At 45.4% G+C, this 19,891-nt stretch overlaps 1 protein-coding gene across 2 annotated transcripts in view; it reads right to left on the reverse strand.

Annotated features, from left to right (window-relative positions):
• NAPRT (nicotinate phosphoribosyltransferase) overlaps positions 1 to 19,891 on the reverse strand; it is a 367,006-nt gene that overhangs the window by 49,597 nt on the left and 297,518 nt on the right. The gene's annotated exons all lie outside the window — the stretch shown is intronic.

The following is a 19,891-nucleotide window of genomic DNA, read 5'->3' on the forward strand; positions in this document are numbered from 1 at the left end:
TGTCAAAGCCAGACTTCGGAAATATGCCTTGACGCATTCTTGTGGCCCACTGAAGTTTGAGCAAAGGAGTTCTAGACCGGACCACACCATTCCTTGTGTTAAGGTCAGACTTCAAAATATGCGTTGATGCATCCATGTGATCCTCCACAGTTTGGATGAAGGCATTCCGGAAATCCTCTGACAAGTAAGGCATCTTGAGCGCCACATTCCAGAGACCATGGGTATAGCAACCCAGGAGGCACACAGCACTTAATGATTGGAGTGTAAAGCTAGCCAAAAAAGAAAATCCTCTTGCCCATGACATTGATCTTCTTGGACTCCCTGTTCAGTGGTACCCGGCAAATGAAATGAGATTATCACTAGTTGTAAAGGTTTGTACTAGAAGTCTGTTGGTAGATGGATGCCCCATCAAAAAGGCCTGACTCCATAATGGTCTGTATCGCTGAGCAATGTGGCAAATAACTGGCTGGGCTGAGCAAGGTGTGGATTAGATAGACATGAATGAATCAGTCAAGGAATTGTTAAATGTATTTATTTATTTAGTGTTTTATAGAGCGTGAACCAAACCCGTGAGGGTATCAGAGCGCTTTACAGTAGTATCGGGTTGGATAGCAGGACAAAGGGGGAGGAGAGCAGAAGGGATAGGGAACCAATAGAAAGATACAGTACATGGCAAGACAATCATATTATCCGACTACCTATTGGGATATGAACAAAATGATACAATAAGCTAGAAAAGCAGTCTCAGCACCCTGGAGGATTGTTCGGAAGAGCCGGGTGGGTAACATAAGGAGAGGGGGCCAGGGATGATGCCGTAACGATAGGTAAAGTCAGGTTACGGAGGTGAATGCAACTTGAGCATTAGGAGAGGAATTTGCCCATTAGGAAAGTTTTGGTCTCCTTTTTGAAGTGAGCTAGAGACCGTATTTTTCTGATGGTAGGTGGGAGTGAGTTCCATATTCTTGATGCGGCCCCGGAGAAAGCCCGATTGTACGTTCTTTTTTTCTTGAAGCGTGCAGGTTGGAGCAAAAGGGCTCTGGCGGACCGGGAGTTTCTGGCTCCTCCGGATAAAACAAGTTTCTGTGCAAGAAAAGCAGGGGACTTGGAGTTGAGAGCCTTGTGGGTGATGCAAGCCAGATTAAATTGGAGTCTGGCCTCAAGCAGAAGAGCTTTAAGGTGGGGCGAGATATGGTCGAACTTCTTAGAGCCAGTTAGAAGTCTGGCAGCGGCGTTTAGGCAGGCTTTCAAGGGTGCCAGAGAGGTCTTAGGTAGGCCTGCGAGGGTGGAGCAACCATATTCTAGCCTAGGGATGACTAGAGCCTGAATTGCCGATTTTAGATCAGGGGGATCGCAGAAAGGTTTCAGGTTTTTTAGGTAGTTCAAATGAAATCTGGCAGTTTTGACCATCGTGTGGATATGGCCCCGCATGTTCAGGTTGCCGTTAAAGGTAATTCCTAGGGATGTAGCAGAGTCCACAATGGAAGGAGAGCAGTTTAGCGCTGTGATAGCCTTGATCCAAACTTGAATGTCTGTATTGGCGTTAGGTGGTGAGATTAAGAGGAACTCAGTTTTTTAGGTCGAGCCTCAGGCATTGCATTAGCAATGCTTGCTGGCGAGATATTTAGTGGGGCTTTCAAAAATGCACCCAAAGTGTGGATCGGGTACAGTGCATGTGAGCCAGGCACGTGCACATCGCCAGCCACTTGTCTGAGCCTCGGCATCAGAATTCAAAGGAATCCGCTCCCCCGCCCTCCCGCCACGCAATGCCGAGAGCTTGTTATTTCTATCCTCTTCAGTGCTCGTCCTGCAGTTCTCTCTGCCCATCTCCAAACCTTGTCTCCCCTCCGATTCCACTCACTTTGTCTGCATCTGCTGTTCTGTCACTTTACTTCTTTTTCCTTCCAATTTAGCCTAGATTCCCTCTTGTTTTTTATTGCTTTTAAAAAGTGCGCTCTCGCCGTCCGTTAGAGTTTACAACCATCACTTCCTTTCTTATCCTTTAACTGCCTGAGTTTTATTCTGTATCACAAGGAGCTTTGAAGGCAGGCGCTAGAGGCCTCTCAACGTGGCGCTTTTATTTAGTCTTTCTCTCCTCCTATTTCAGTCCTGTCTGCTTAAAACAGGAGCGTTTGTTTCACAAAAGCGGTGTTTTCTTTCGTCACGTGCCATCGTTTGATTCTTTGTTGTTTTTTTCCCTCTCTGTTTCATTTCCTGTCTCCTGTTCATTGTGCATTTCTCTTCGCACTTGGCATGCATTTCGTAAATGTAATTTGTATTTTTTATTTATTTTACCGGTTTGCTTTATTTGCCGTGTTTATTCATTTATTTTGCTACTGGTATTTGCTTACAGCGCATTCGTTCTCAAATCTCAGGATCTCTTTCACATTCTCTTCCCCTCTCCCATTTTTCATTTCATCTCCCGTTGGCTCTCATTTGCTGTCTTTTTTTGTCTATACCCTGCTTTCGTTTCAAGTCATACCCATTTCCCGTCTATATTCCCAGCTCGATCTCCGTTTCTCTCCCGTTGTCCTTTGCCGAACTTTCTCAACTTTCCTTTTAGCTCAGGGAGGCTGCAGACTTCATAGCACTCCCTCTCCCGGCTGTGGCCCCACCCATCCCCTGCATAGTATCTGTTCCCACTCCAGGGTCTGCCTCTCTCTCCTCCTGCCCCACAGCCCTGTCACTTGCTGGGACAGCCCTTCTTTCCACCTGCGCCAGAGCCCTCGCTCAATCACAGCCATGCCCACTCCCTCCACGTGACCTCAGCTCATTCCTGGTACAGTGCCTACCACCTGCGCAACATCCCTGCCCACTATCGGAGCAGTCCTGCCCATGCACGCATCCATGTTCCTTCTCATGCTGGCCTTGCCCACTCTACACTGCGCTCCTCCCCACCACAGGAACCCAAGGTGATATCGTCTGTTTTTTATTCTTGTGTACCTTATGTAACTTACCTGGTACTTTTGTAAAGCGCTCTGACATCTTTGAGTTAAGTTTGCGCTATATAAAACTGCATTAAATAAATAAATATCCAAACTGCAGCACTGCCCACCGCTAGGGCAGCCTGTGCAACGCCCCCCCCCCCCCAGATCTTTGCCCGCTTCCAGAACATAGTGGCGTAACGCAAAATGATGACACCCTCCTTCCCCCCCCCCCCCCCCCCCCCAACCTCGCGGAATGTGATAAGGGCCCCATGAGTAGCTAATATCTCACAAATATATTCATATTGTTTGGACTGAATGAGATCCCCCTCGATACCCCCACCCCACCACACCTCACCGCAGGGGTTTCAGGGTTCTGTGTTATGCCCGTGCCCACCCCTGCACAGCAGCCTCTCCCACTACACGACTTCTATGCGTAGCACAAATGCCCACCCTAGGGCACCCCAGTCCCTGTAGCGATTGCTTCCATTCTTTTCCCCTTCCTATATCTAGTTTGCTGTAACAACAGACCCACAGCCTCCTCAACCACATGGGAAAACCCCACCAGCCCACCACTGTTAGTGACCACACCATAGTGGGCCCCACCTGCCCACCCAGAGCACTCAACGCAACATACACTCCAAATACCACTCAGTGCCACATAATTACACACCACATATTTACACTCTACTGAATGCAACACACACTCTACACAATACCACTCAGTGCCACATAATTATATGCAACATAATTATAATGCAACATACACTCCAAACAATACCAATGAGTGCCACATAAATCTATGCTACATATTTACACTGCGCTCAACGCAACATACACTCCAAATACCACTCAGTGCCACATATTACACGCCACATACTTACACTGCACTCAATGCAACATGCACTACAACTCCCACTCAGTACCACATAATTACACGTCACATAATTACACTGCACTCAATGCAAGATACACTCCAAATACCACTCAGTGCCACATAATTAGAGGCCACATAATTACACTCTACTGAATACAACATACACTCCAGACAATACCACTCTGTGCCACATAATTACACTGCTATCAACGCAACATCCACTCCAAATCCCACTCAGTGCCACATAATTACACACCACATAATTACACAGCTGTCAATGCAACATACACTCCAAATACCACTCAGTCCAACATAGTTATATGCAACATAATCACAATGCACTCAATGCAACATACACTCCAAACAATACCACTCAGTGCCACAGAATTACACACCACACAATTACACTCTACTGAATGCAACACACACTCCACACAATACCACACAGTGCCACATATTTATATGCTACATAATTACACTGCACTCAATGCAACATACACTCCAAACAATACCACTCAGTGCCACAGAATTACACACCACACAATTACACTATACTGAATACAAAATACACTACACAATACCACTCAGTGCCACATAATTATATGCTACATAATTACACTGCGCTCAACGCAACATACACTCCAAATAAAGTGACGAAAAAGAGCGTCTCGTTAATAGCCGGTTCGGGTTGCTTTTTTTTGGCGTTTTTTGCATCTCGTGCACTTTGTACCATGGACTGTTTTGTCCCCGTATGGAGGCAGGGGGCGTGGAGCCTGAGATCGAGGGAGGAAGCAGGATACCGGGGGAGGCGGACACGGTCGGGACTGCAGCAGCCGTGGGAGATCAAGCTGACCCGGTTGGGTGGAAGAGGGTTGCACAGCAGGTAGGGAGAGGTCGGCAGGCTGCAGCAAAAATCGCCCTTAGAGCAGTTGGTGGACGCGGAAGGGGTGCAGATGCAGCTTTAGTCCTGCCCAGCAAAACTACTAGTGATAATAAGGACAACAGGGCAGAGGATAAGTGGGAGCATCAAATAGGAGGTGCCGAGTTGGCCAAAGCTCCTTATACTTTAAGGAGTGCGGCAAGGGGAGTGGGGGGCAAAGTAGTTACGAGTGATTGTGCAGTCAGTACTTTGAAGAAAGCACTTAAGAAAAAAACCTCTGCCAAACAAACCTGTAAACTGGTGAAACACAACGTGGACTACAAGATTAAAGCAACCCCAACCCCATCCCTCAACTCTTATTTTAAACCTATCCCAAAAACACTGATATTAAGACCTGGCCCCGTAAAGCTGAGCCCAAACTTAGAAGGTCGGCAGGACTGGTCTCCCCACCTGAGTCCCAATAGGTATCAAATTTTGGGTTCAGATATAGACATGGAAGGGCAGGGTCAGGAGAGCGGAGACATGGAGATAGCGGATACTGTAGACCTAGCCACATCAGGTATGGCTTGCTTGAATGTCTCAGGGGGTACAGTGGAGGAGGCTTTGAGCGAGGCGGAGAAGGCAGGGAATATGGAGGAGATCGTGAGGAAGTACACCACCGGAGAAAACACTTTAGCAGATGAACCCAAGCATGATAATCCAGATTTGCCCATAAAAGCACTGCTACACAAACTAGACAGAGACATGCATGAGGGCTTTGAGGTATCAAAAGCTAACCAAGAAAGCATTTGAGCATCTTGTAGCGTGTTAGAGGCTAAGTTTAATGAGTTGAGCTCCCGCATAGAAATATTAGAGGCCGAGGCAAAACAGCTCCATGAGACTTTAAAAGACCACCGCAAGGAAATTAATGAGATTAAGTTTAGAGAGAGGGCACAGGAGGACAGAGTAGAGCGGCTGGAAAATATGCAAAGGCGAAATAATATAGAAATGTTGAAGTTACCCGAAGGTAAAGAAAGTGCAGATGTTAAAAAATTTGTAGTACACTTTTTGAAATCTGAGTTAGAGTTGGAAGAGGATGAGGAGTTGATCTTTGCAGACATACAACAAGTACACTGTGACCCCTTCAGGCTGAATCCAAATAGGTCAAAGACGAGGAAAATATTAGTCAATTTTTTGACGTATAATCTTAAGGAGAAAATGTTGTCAGCTGCTCTGAAAAAGAAAAGCATAATAGTAGACGGAGTCAGGGTGTAAGTAAGATCTGATTTGTCACCAGTAACAGCGAACAGGCAGTGGGAGCTGGGTAAGCGAATAGAGCCACTCAGGGAACTGGGCGCCACGGTTCAACTTAAGTTCCCGGCATTTTTTAAGGTTATGTGGCGTAATAAGATGTACTCATTCCGTTTTGTTGAAGAAGTAGATATATTCATTGAGCAGTGTAGAGAGATGGCTCATGAGGCAAATGTTTAATTTAATGCCTGGCTCCCAAACATTTTTTTGTTGGAAGATAAGCCTGTACAAAAATGTATGTTAACTTTAGCACTAGCAGGTTTAGCACCACTACCAGAGGCACTCGAAAGGTCGAGGCCATGGGTAGGTCGGTTGGGTTTCCCAAGGGAGGGATAATGGGGAGAGGGAGACTAGGGGGGGGGGGAGGGGTTGGAGGGTGATTTGGTGGGTGGGAGGTGGGGGGGAGAACATTTTAAAAATGATCCTAAAAAAGTGTATTTGCAACCAGGTTGATTAGGGCATTTTGTTTGGTAATTGATGAGTGGGGCTAGTGCTACGGAGCTGAAATTCCTGTCGTGGAATGTTAACGGCTTACGTGTAAGGTCCAGGAGACGGCTAATTCTAAAATATTTAGAGGACTCACTGGCACATATAGTTATTTTACAAGAGACGCATTTGACTGCCACCGAGTGCAAGGACATTTTTGGAACTCAAAGGTGGGTTGCACATTTTTTTTTATACACCTCAAACGATAGTTACAAAAGGGGTGGCGATTTTGGTTAGGCAAGGAGTGCACTTTTGTTTTGAATATATGGCAGCAGATCCTAGAGGGAGGTGGTTGATCTTACAGGCAAAAGTGGCAGGGGAAAAGCTTACTATCACAGGATATTATGGGCCTAATCAAGATGATGTGGGACCCTTGGATACACTGGCTAGCGAACTCCTAAATTTTTCGGGCAAGATCATTATAGCAGGCGATTTTAACACGGTCATGGAGAATAATTTAGATCGTTCCGGCAAGAAAGGGCAGAGTAATGTGAAAATGTCTAATAAAGTAAGGCTGCTGCTGACTCAGTTTGGTTTATGTGATATATGGCGGGTAAAATCTGGCCTACAGCTCGGATATACATATTATAACCGAAAATATAACCATAAATCTCGAATTGATTATTTTTTTTACTGGACTTGAGATTAATGGATCAGCTAATAAGCACTAACCATATAGGCGCTCATATCTCAGACCACTCTGCCATAACTTTAAACTTGGAGTTCAAGATAGGCAGGGTGGATTCAGCCTGGAGGTTAGATCGCGCCCTCCTCCTAGATCAGGAATGTCTGAAAGTGGTAATGGAGGAACTAGAAGTTTTTTTAGGGGTTAATCTGGGTTCAGTTAAGCTTGAGACAGTTTGGGAAACCTGCAAAGCATTTCTGAGAGGTAGGCTGGGAGCTTTGGGTGCAAGGAAGCGCAGAGAATATTAAAAAGTGGTCTCGGATCTGGAAGAGAAGATCCGTCATAATGAAGCTAAGATTATTGCCGAGGGGGAATCTAAAATAACGGATCAGGCGATGATCGATTTAGTAGGGCTGAAATCAGATCCGGTAGCGGTTCTTGCCCACAGAATTAAGGAAAAGTGGGAAGCTAGTAATCTGGCAAACTTTAGTTATGGGGAAGGGTGCAGTAAATTACTAGCTTGGAAGGCGAAGAAGGACCAGCTACGCAACTTTATTAAGGAAGTAAAAAGCCCCGACACAGATACTGTAATCACAGAAAGCAGAGAAATTGCAGAGGCCTTCTTTGACTATTTTTCAAAGGTCTATAAGGAGGATCTAGATCCGGAGCTCCCGGCCATCAGGGAGTGGCTGCAGCTAGTAAACCCACTTCCAGCTCAGTTTAAACAGATTTTGAATACTGAAATATCTTTAACTGAAGTGGAAAAGGCCATAAAGTCTGCTAAGGGAGGCAAGGCTCCGGGGCCAGACTGGCTTCCGTCAGAAGTATACAAATCTTTGATAGGATTAATTGCTCCAGTATTACATAATTTATTTAATAGTATTTTTCAAGGTCACGCAGTCATGCCCGAATCCTGGAATGAGGCGGTTATTGTTTTAATTCCAAAACCAGGAAAATCCCCTAAATATCTTGATTCATATAGGCCAATATCACTACTAAATTGTGACTACAAATTATTTGCAAAAATTATGGCAGATTGGTTAAGTTTGGTCATCTCAAAATTAGTGCAGGATGATCAAAAAGGATTTATTAGGGGCAGGTTCTTGAAGGAACTCACTTTTTCATTAATAGGAGCTATTGATATGGCCACGGTCTATAATCGCCCGCTGGCAGTAATAGCACTCGACGCCGCTAAGGCCTTTGACCGAGTTAACTGGTCCTTTTTGAAAGTTCTCATAGCTCACCTTGAGTTAGGGACGAGTTTTACTAGCACTCTATTATCTTTATATTGCTCCCCCACTTCCAAGGTATTGGTAAACGGATCTCTAACACAATCCATTAAGGTGAAGCGTGGTACACGGCAAGGATGTCCCCTATCCCCACTATTATTTAATTTATATATAGAACCACTTGCATGCAGGATTAGGAATGCAGATAACATACCACCGTTTGTTGTAGAGGGATGGGAGAAAAAAATAGGTCTTTACGCAGATGATATTATTTATACCCCGAATTTGCAGCAATCATTGCGAAGTTTATTTGAACTCACTAAAGAATTTGGTCAAGTCTCTGGCTACGAAATTAACGAGGACAAGACTGAAATTATGTCCTGGAACTTAGATTCACAAGGCATCTTATGTAAAAAGGAGATGCGTTATTTGGGGGTAAGGATCACGCATAATATTTCAGAATTAACAAAAATTAATTTTTATGAGGATAAAAAAAAGAAATAGGCTCTACACTGCGTGGTTGGGGGCATTTACCACTCACTCCATACGGCCGTACGAATCTGGTAAAGATGGTGATTCTGCCAAAAATGACTTTCTTGTTTGAGACAATCCCCCTGGCATTTAATAAGGATTGGTTTAAGAAGCTACAAAGTGAGATCTGCTCTTTTATTTGGGCATCGAAAGGGTCCCGTCTATCATGGAGGAAGCTCAGAAGAAGATGGGCTAAAGGTGGACTGGCGGCTCCAGATTTTATGTTATACTCATGGGCTTTTCAGTTAAAGAACTTAAAAAAAAAAACCAAAAAAAAAAAAACCATACACTCCAAATACCACTCAGTGCCACATAATTACACTGCGCTCAACGCAACATACACTCTAAATACCACTCAGTGCTACATAATTACACGCCACATAATGACACTATCTATCGCCCCTCACTCCATCAATCTATCGCCCCTCGCTCCATCAATCTATCGCCCCTCGCTCCATCGCCCCTTGCTCCATCGCCCCTCGCTCCATCGCCCCTAACTTTTATTTAAGTATTATAAAAAATAAAAATAAAAGCCAATGGTATTTGTAATATCAATACATCTAAGTCACGTAAATACAACACATATTGCAGTACAAATGCATTAGGTGACACATTTGCGAAAGTTATAACTATTGGCATTGTAAATGACAAAGCTATTAATTTCGCTATTTTCAAAACCAACACAAGAAAACGAGTTACTTACCTGTAACTACGGTTATCCAGTATTGGTATCTTTCATAGATTCACATGCCTGAATCATTCCCCGTCGTCGAGGCGGGAGTCCCACGGTAAATAAAATATATAATAGCAGTGCCTAAAATTTCTTGTAGTAGGCTGGAAAAGCCTAAAGGCCTAACTAGGCCTCAAAACTTAGCAGCCTATCTACATCATTATGTAAAAAAACCTGAAATAGTAGCCTCAGCCAATCAGCTGTCCTCACCCTCTAGAACCTTCCCAGCTCAGGCAGTTCTCCTCAGATTTTCCCAGCACAAGTGAGAATTAGTATCCATAGACAGAACTGCCCTACCGGGGAGGAGGGTGGGTGCATGTAAATCTATGAAAGATACCAATACTGGATAACCGTAGTTACAGGTAAGTAACTCGTTTTCTTATCCAGTATTAGGGTATCTTTCATAGATTCACATGCCTGAATCAGAATAGCAAGCAGTAACATCATGCCTGTCGATAGAGGAAGGTGGGAGACAAAGGAAACATAAATCAATCCCCACTCAACCAGGAAGGTAATAGAGTACAAAACTTGTTAACATAACGTATGCATCAAAACCTTCAAATATAACAGATAGGACAGCATTAAAAATATGTAAAGTTTAAAGCAGTATAAGAAAAAATATAAGCTTTCCAACCTTAGTGAAGAAGATGCTGCAGCACTGCATCACCAACAGCTGTGTCATCTTGAACTGCCGACTGCAGACAGTAATGTTCGGTAAAAGTGTGCACACTTTTCCAAGTAGCAGCTCGGCAAATGTTCTCCAGCGTCACTCCAGCGAAAAGGGCCGTAGATGTCGACACTGTTCTTGTGGAATGAGCTTTGACCTTCCTTGATAAAGGTCTATTGGCCTTGTCATGACAGAAGGTAATTGTAGAAGACAACCACCTGGCAATAGTTGCTTTTGTGACAGCTTGACCGAAGGTGGGTCTTCCATAGGCAACAAACAGTTGTGTAGATTTACGGATGTCTTTCGTTTTCTGCAGATAGAATTTCAGACACCTTTTCACATACAGAGAATGTAAAACCCTCTCTGCAGGAGTTTTTGGATCCGGGAAAAAGGTTCTGAGTTTGACCGGTTGATTAATGTGGAACTGAGTTGGCACTTTAGGAATGAATTTAGGATTGGTCCTAAGCGTAACAAAGTCCTTAGAGAATTGCAGAAAAGGGTGAGTAATAGTGAACGCTTGTATTTCACTAACTCTGCGAGCAGAAGTAAGAGCCAACAAGATTGCAACTTTCCAAGTCAGAAACTTCAGTTCTGCGTTATGGATCAGTTCAAAAGGCCTTTTTAGAAGTTGGGAAAGAACTACATTAAGATCCCATTCCGGAGGAGGAGGACGAACTGGAGGGAAAGCTCGGAATAGTCCTTTAAGGAATTGTTTGATCAAGGAGGATGAACATAAGGATGGTTTGTTGGAATTCTTCCTGAATCTGGATATTACTGCCAGATGTACTTTAATAGAAGAAAAGGCTAGACCTTATTTAGCCAAAGAAAGCAGGTATGGAAGGATGGCTTCAGGAGGAGCCTGAAGTGGATGAACCTCATTATCTCCACACCATGAACAGAACCTCTTCCACTTGAAACGATATGTTTTGATGGTACTTTGCGCACGTGCTTGCGACAATATCTCCCTGCAGTCCGAGGAGATGTTTAGGTCTTTGAACTCTAGGAAGTCAGGAGCCAAGCGTGCAAGTGCAGCGATTGAGGATCTGGATGATGGATTTGACCTCCCTCTCTTGTCAGCATCGACACTGTCGGTTTGAGCCGAAACGGAGGCTGTTGAGACAGCAGGAGAAGCTCCTGAAACCAATATTGTCTTGGCCAACGTGGAGCAATGAGGATGAGAGTGCAGTGTTCCCTCTTCATCTTTTGCAGGACCTTCGGAATGAGCGGAATCGGAGAATAAGCGTACGCAAACATTCCGGTCCATCTCATGAGGAGGGCGTTTCCTCTTGACCCCCTTCCTGGGAACCTGCTGGCATAAAACAGGCACTTGCTGTTTTGCTGCGTGGCAAACAAATCCAGCGTCGGTCTCCCCCAAAGCCGAAAAATTGTCTCTACTTGATGTTGTTCGAGTTCCCATTCGTGACAGCCCACAAATGTTCTGCTGAGACTGTCTGCTAGAGAGTTGCGAACCCCTTGTACATGCTCTGCTTTGAGGGATATGCCGTGACTTAAGGCCCATTCCCACATCTCCTGAGCTTGCAGTGACAGGGTAAGAGATTTAGTTCCTCCCTGTTTGTTTATGTAGAACATGCTGGTGGTATTGTCCGTACGCACCAGCACGGACGAATTCACGATCCTTGGTAGAAAAGCTTGTAGGGAAAGAAAAATGGCCCTGAGTTCCAAGATGTTGATGTGCATCTGTTGGTACTGATGAGACCATCTTCCCTGGATCTGAAGGTCCTGAAGGTGACCTCCCCAACCTTCCATGGACGCATCCGTAGTCAGGGTGAACTCCGGAATCTCTTGGAGGAAGGTGAGGCCCGGCGACAAGTTGTGCGCCTTTGACCACCAGAGAAGAGCCTGTTTCATTTTGACAGTGACTTGGATGCGGTCGTCGAATGATCCCTCGACCTGCTTCCACTGACGAAGTAACTCCTCTTGCAACGGTCTCATTCTGAGTCTTGCCATAGGAATGAGGTTGATCGCAGATGAACACATCCCCAGAAGGGAAGCATATATCCGAACTGAAAGCGACTTTTTTGCGGATATCTGTTTTGCTAGGTTGACGAGCTTGTTTTGTCGCTCCTGTGTCAGGTATGCCTTGCACTGGCATGTGTCCAAGACTGCTCCCAGAAAAGTCAATCGTTGACGAGGTTGGAGCTGAGATTTCTGTGAATTGAGGGTCAGCCCTAGATTCGAGAATAGTGAAAGTGTCCTGCTGACCGCCTCCATTGTCGAGTTTCTGGTTGGACCCTTTAACAGCCAGTCGTCGAGGTATGGGAACACCTGGAGTCCCAGGGACCTCAACATTGCAGCCACTGGAGCCAGGCATTTTGTGAAGATTCTGGGGGCCGATTTGAGGCCGAACGGGAGGACTTTGAATTGGAAATGGACGCCGGCCACTTGAAACCTTAGGAATTTGCGGTGGTTCGGGTGAATAGGGATGTGAAAATATGCGTCTTGCATATCCAGAGAAGCCAGAAAGTCCCCTTCGTTGAGACAATTCAGAATGTCCTTCAATGTCACCATGCGGAAACTCTGTTTCTTTAGATATTTGTTGAGTTTGCGCAGATCCAATATTGGACGCCACTCTTCCGAATTTTTCTCCACAAGGAAGAAGCGAGAATAAAAGCCCATCCCTTTTTGAGAAGGATGGACTCGTTCTATCGCATTCTTGCGTAGCATCTTTAAGGCTTCTTTGAAGAGTAAGCGCAGGCGAGGGGGAGGGGGACCCCTGGGCGGCGTTGTTGGAGGCTTCTGCAAAAACTCCAAAGTGTGTCCCTTGCTGACCAAATCCAGGACCCACTGATCTGAAGTTATCTTCCGCCATTGATGGTAAAAGGCGGAAATCTTGGCGCCCACGGGAAGGGAAAGAGGGGTGGCCGACATCCGGCAAAGCTCATTGGCGCTTGTTAGAATCTCGCCCTTGATTGCCTGAGCGCCGTTTCCCTCCTTGCCGAGAGAAAGAACCAGAAGCAGGCTGCCTGTTAGAAGATTGGTAGTAGGGCTTGTTGTAGGTAGATTGATACTATCGATTTTGTTGGTTTGAATAATTGCCTCTGGAGGAGTATCCACGACCTCTTGCTCCTCTAAAGGACCCCCTCTTGTATTGCAGGGTTCCAAGAGATTTTGCTGTATCGGTATCAGTTTTAATAGCCAATAAAGCGTCATCAATGTGCTTCCCAAACAATGACTCACCATCGAATGACATGTCCAAGATCTTGGTTTGGACCTCAGGTCTAAAAGTGGTAGCCTTGAGCCAACCTTGACGTCGAAGCACAATTGCCCCAGCCAATTGTCTAAAGTTGGTATTAGAAATGTCTAGGGCGCAATCAATAATTTCTGAGGCCGCCCTTTCGCCTTCCTGCACAATTCTGCGCACCTCCATCTGTTGATCCTCCGGGATCAGCTCAAGATATTCCGTGATCTCAGACCACATTTGTCTATCATAACGAGCCAGGATAGCTAAAGAATTAGCCGCCTTAATGGATGCTGCTGCGTTTGCTGAAAACTTCTTTCCAATTGCATCAAGCCTTCTTCCCTCCTTGTCAGGTGGCGTTGAAATGGGAGCAGAAGGATTTTTGGACTTCTGCTGCGCAGCCTGAGAAATGACCGAATCAGGTCGAGGATGACCGATTAAACAAGCAGGATTATCGGATGGTGCTCGATACTTTTTGTCTATCCTCGGCAAAACTGCCGGAATGGAAGCTGGAGTTTATTATATTGAGGCCTTCCTTCCATATATAATCGATAATAGGTATGGCTCTGACCACTCTCCGATATCCCTCTTTAAAGTCATGTAAAAAGCAGTCCGACTGCTCAACTGTGACAACTAATTCAAATCTATTAGCAGCTCTCTGCATAATATTGTGAAAACCCCCAATATCTTCAGGTGGAGAGTCTGAAGGACGGGGAGGAGGTGGAGAAGGTGTAGGGATGACATAATCCTCCCAAGGATCCACTGGAGTGTTATCCGGTAACTCTCCCTCTTCCCTACTTTCGTCACCATCAGTGGAAGAACTGTCTACAACTTGAGGAATTGGAGAAGTATGTGGTTGTGGTGACAATGGAGCTCTTGGCGACGGAGGTCTTGGCACAGGAACTGGAGCAGGTGACCCAGCGGGCGCACCTTCATTGGGTGGAAATCTCTGGCGATAATCTGCCAACATAGCTTGCAAATCCTGTATTAAGGAAGTTGGTAAATGTGTTGTGTCCTCAGACCGAGGAAGTCTAGTATGAGGTGACTGATATAGTGTGGCATAAACGTCATGCGTATATTGCACCTGAACCTCCTCTTCATCATCCTCTTGAAATTTAATATTCAACTGAGAAGGGTGACAGGCAATCCCAAAGGGACCATCATCCTCTTCCCCTTCATCTGACTCCTCTTGCATGTATGTCTCCAAAATGTGCGATGGCAAAAGTGGAGAAATATGTGAATAATCCTGCCTTTTATACGTTTTCATTTGAAAATGAGTGAATTGTATCTTTGCTGGCGGGGAACCGTGCAGCCGATGAGCAGAAGTCCCAGTAAACGGATTCTCCGTCGACGGTGTTGTCAATGCTAAACATCTTGCCGTCGACGAGGCCGTCAATGGTATTTTCGTCGACGAGTCCTTCGTCGTCGGGACCGTCGACAATGCCGTCGTCGACGAGGCCGTCGTCGGCGGGTCTCTCGTCGGCGAGACCGTCGATGGTATCTTCGTCGACGAGTCCCTCGTCGTCGGGACCGTCGATGGTATCTTCGTCGACGAGCCCCTCGTCGTCGGGGTCGTCGATGGTGTCTTCGTCGACGATGCCTTCGTCGACGGGTCCGACGTTGGTGTCTTCGTCGACGAAATCTTCGTCGACGAGGCTGTCGATGACGTCTTCGTTGACGACGAGGCCGTCGATGGTGGCTTCGACGACAAGTCCTTTGGTGACAATGTCTTCGTCGACGACGGCCTTGCGGTCGTCGACGGAGCAGACGATTTAGTCGACGGAGCCTTAGTTGAGAAGGATTTCGACGACGGTAACTTGGTTTTTGACAGCAAAGGTGGTACAGACATCAAAGGTGACGTGATAGCTGAAGTGGTAACCACAGAAGTAGAAGAGGAGGTAGAAGTCCAAGTAGTAGTAGGTACAGACACCAGAGAGATAGTCTTAGCCTGGGTTGTACTCACATGTGAAGAAGCCGATGCACTCTTAGAGGGTTCTGAAGCTTTCTGAGAGGTTTTTAACATTTTCTTTCTCTCAGGAGAAGCATTGTCTGTGGATCTAGCTCTCTTGCTAGAAGTAGAGGCTTTGTCCTCCTCATCAGTGGATGAAGACTTCAGCCACAAAAGAACCCTTGCCTCCCTATCCCTGATGGTTTTCTGAGGGAAGGTACGGCAAATTCGACAGTCCTTCACCACATGTGAAGGGTGCAGGCAATAAATACAATCCGAGTGCTTGTCATCCACATGGACTCTCTTCTTGAAGCAGGTTCCACAAGGTTTGAAAAGAGCTTTCCTTTCAGACATTTTAAAGCTTGAAAATCCAAAAACTGAGTAGGCACTCAGGGAGACTCCCTTACACACGAAGTGCGGTGAAAATCTGAGGAGAACTGCCTGAGCTGGGAAGGTTCTAGAGAGTGAGGACAGCTGATTGGCTGAGGCTACTATTTCAGGTCTTTTTACATAATGATGTAGATAGGCTGCTAAGTTTTGAGGCCTAGTTAGGCCTTTAGGCTTTTCCAGCCTACTACAAGAAATTTTAGGCACTGCTATTATATATTTTATTTACCGTGGGACTCCCGCCTCGACGACGGGGAATGATTCAGGCATGTGAATCTATGAAAGATACCCTAATACTGGATAAATAAAAATATTGTCATTTACATTACCAATAGCTCAAACCTTTCTAATGCGATACCTATTGCTTTGCAAATGCTTGTTTGGCATTGAATTTAAGCTGGTTTGATGTGAGCCACTGAACCGTCAGCATCAGGGCCTCACTCAGGGAGTGGATGTCCTCTGGAGAAGAGATTTTGATGTAGAGCTGTGTGTGGTCGGCATACATGTGGTAGGAGATATTGGCAGTACGCAGCACCTCTGAGAGCGGTTCGAGGTAGAGATTGAAGAGGGTAGGGGACAGTGTTGATCCTTGAGGGACTCCAACTGTGATCGGAGAGGAAGTGGATAGGTTGCTGTTGATCAGGACTCTCTCTGAGCGGTTCTGTAGGAAGGACCTAAACCACGCCAGAACTGTGCTATCCAGGCCCATCCTAAGTTTGAGGCGATTCAGGAGAATTTCATGGTTAACCGTGTCAAAAGCAGGGGATAGGTCAAGGAGGATCAAGAGACAGGTTTTGCCTTGGTCAAGGGCTTGAAGGGCATCATCCACAATGTGGAGGAGTGTGGTTTCAGTGCTGTGCCAGGTCTGAAATCAAATTGCAAGTCGTCTAGAAGGTGGAAGTTGGTGAGGTGTTGGCTCCGCTGTTGTTGTACACATTTTTCCAGCACTTTAGCTAGGAGAGGGATGTTTGAGATAGGTCTTTAGTTGTCAGGAGGAGCCGGATCTAGTGTAGGTTTTTTAAGATGGGGACAACCTGACCGGCTTTGAGAGAGTCAGGAATCGATCCCTGTAGGAGGGAGGAGTTGATTACTGTCTTCCAAGTGGGGATGATAGCCTGAGAGGCAGCGGCAAGGCAGATTGACGGGAGAGGGTCGTTGAAGTGGTTGTTGGGGCTTAAAGAGGAAAGGATGTTTGAGACCGATTGTTCATCATAGACTTTGAAGTTGGACCACAACGCTTAGTTTTTGAGGGAGGTCTGGGAGGGCAGCGCGGTGTGTGGAGGAAGAACCAGAGGGGTTTGGGAATAGGTAGCAGACATGAGTTCCTTTCCTAGGGCAGAGATTTTATCACAGAAGAAGGAGGAGAATTGCTCGCATTGGATTGGAGATACAGGGGTTTCTTTAGAAGATTTAGCTAGTTTGTTGGATTGGCGTTTGACCAACTCAAATAATTTGCGAGGTCTGTTCTTAGCGTTATCCAGTTCTGTTCTGAAGAATTCTTTTTTTGAGTTGATATTTTTGTTATAGGCGTTTCTGGCTTGCCGGAGAAGTTGAAGATGGTCTGCGGAAGGGTGCTTTTCCAGGTCCGTTCAATTTGCCGGAGGGACCTCCTCTCATTGTTAAGGGATCCCTTGAACCAAGGGTTCCTGTCTTTGATCTGTGTTCTTTTCAGTTTTAGCTGAGCAAGGTCATCAATTATATTGGAAATCGTTGTGGAATAGTGTTCAGTGAGGTTGTCGACTGTGGTGATATGGAGGGAGGTTGGATGCACAGCGGGCAGCCAGTTTCTCGTGGTCAAGGTTGGTCTTCAGATTTGAAGGCCAGGCACGATCTTTGTCAAAAGGCTAACTTCAGTCTCCACAGTACACAACTGCAGGTCAAATGACTCCAAGTAATACCACTGTCAAAGAGTGAATCCTTCTAAGGGAGAAATAACTGTTGCTTCTGGTGAGGTGCTTACACTAGCCTTCAAAAGGTCAAGGTATAAGGAAGAATCAGTATAATGAGAAGAAGCATGTTCTCCACCTCCCTGTTGTTATCTTCACTATGTAGAACTTACTCCAGTCCCTGGAAATCATCTGAGCCTGACAAATTAAGAGGCCCTCCAGCCTCGTGAAATATTGTCTTTGAGGCAGTGAAACATGGGAGAGAGGAGTGTCATCCTCAACCTGTGGTTGTGCTATGGTAATCTCACAGCACGACATGAGGAGCGCTCTAGTGCAGGATCAAGATGTCAAGGGTTAAGGTTCATCTGTCCATATGTAACAATAGCAGGAGATGTGTTGTGTCTGACATGGGTCAGTTTGACACTCGAAATATATATCAGAGGATTCCGTTTTCTTTCAAAATCTCATAGAAAGTTTGGGGACACCCTATGTATCTAGGAGACTTCAATAATAACTGATAATACTAGAGATGCTTAGACATGCAGAGTGAGGGGGTGGGGGGCATCATGCAGTCAGCTAGGGCATTACATCAATTTCAAACAATACTTAATACGGATGCTTGGTGGCAATTGTCACACCATTCAAGACCGTTGACTTTTCATTTAATAATGCATGATGCCAGCCGCCCTCGTAAGTGGGCACCTGTGTGGGGGCTGTGGAACCGCTACAGGGGAGACATCTGTGTGCCACCTGTTGATGCACCCGTTGATATTCCTACCTCTCCGTGATTGTTTATAACTGTGTAACATGTTTCCCGCTCCCCCCCCCTCTTGCTAGATGGTGTGCTATGTGGGAGAGTGTCTCCGCCATGTTATGTCATTATTTTTTCTTTGATGCCTTGTGTTAATAAAAAGAACTATATAAAAAAAAAAATGCATGCTGCCTCCTCATGAACTGATCGTATATTTGCATCGACTGGGTGATGCTCATGGGGAAAAATAGGAACGTATTCCCAAAACACTGTTGGACCACTCCCAAGGTTTTCTTGTTGGTGGAATGCTTCTTAGACAATTGTAGATCTAGAACTTAAAGATTTATGATGGAAACTCTGCCCTTGACCAAGACAAGGTTTTGGAAGCCTTAAAGGGGAATCTGTGTTGTCAAAGAAAGTGGCATGATTAGTCAATCATAAAGGAAGAATCAGAGCCCAGTACAAACCAATGTGTACGAGGCCAGTGCTCAGGCCATTTAGATAGGGACTGGAGGAACTTAAGAAGAACCCTCAGTGTTTATGGATCGTCAACATGCCCTACGACGACATGGGAGAAAAACAAAGACCAGGGCAGACCCTAGCATGTCTATTGAACAATAAACATTGCCCTGGGGAGATCCTTACTTTTCAAGGATTCAATGAGAGGTACTAACAAGTGAAGCTGCTATCTCTTCAGTCTTAGTCAAACATTATGACGCAGTGTACACTGCTCAATGTATACTCATCCTTTGACCTCACAAGACAATACTTAAATCAAATTGCCGTGTCTTGAATAGATGATGAATGGCACATCAAACAGTTACCCAGGTGGCTTGACTAGTGATTTTTACAAGGCCTTCAAGAACTTCCTCCCCTCGTAATATGGATGTATGAGGAGGGACTTGTCAAAGGAAAGATGACTCCTAGAACAGAGGCATAAATAATGCCATGCAGGCCTGCTAAACAGTGCAGGATGTATTGTCCACACTAACTTTGACAGAAATGGCCATGATAAGATACTTCCCAAAACATTAGCACCACTTATGCCTCTTTGGTCCTGAGAGGCCGTGGTGAACACACTGCACAGCAAGAAGCCTGATGCAGGTAGTTTAGATTGGCTAATGGAATGCCTGCTGTTTTAATAATACGTAGCTGTAGCTATTCTCATGGAGCCAAATGCTGCAGGCAACATTTGTTCTGATGTGCTCCACAAGCGAATACAATTAGTCATTTATCACAACAAGTTCCTCTCAAATGTCTTTCACCCATTAATACCACTCTTACAATGAGGTGAAGTGGAGGGTGAAGGGTGCAGTTGTGTTGAAGAGGTTCTGTCTCTAGAAATGTTCATCCCCCACCGGGCATAAGTGAAGATAGATGACAATTTATTAATCAAAATTATTACAATGGGCTCCTGTGAGTCTGATTAGCAATGATAGAGGAAACATGGAAGAAATGCATGAATAAGGCACGCATTAAAAATA

The sequence above is a fragment of the Lissotriton helveticus genome, chromosome 4_1 (genome assembly GCF_964261635.1).
Source record: "Lissotriton helveticus chromosome 4_1, aLisHel1.1, whole genome shotgun sequence".
NCBI lineage: Eukaryota > Metazoa > Chordata > Amphibia > Caudata > Salamandridae > Lissotriton > Lissotriton helveticus.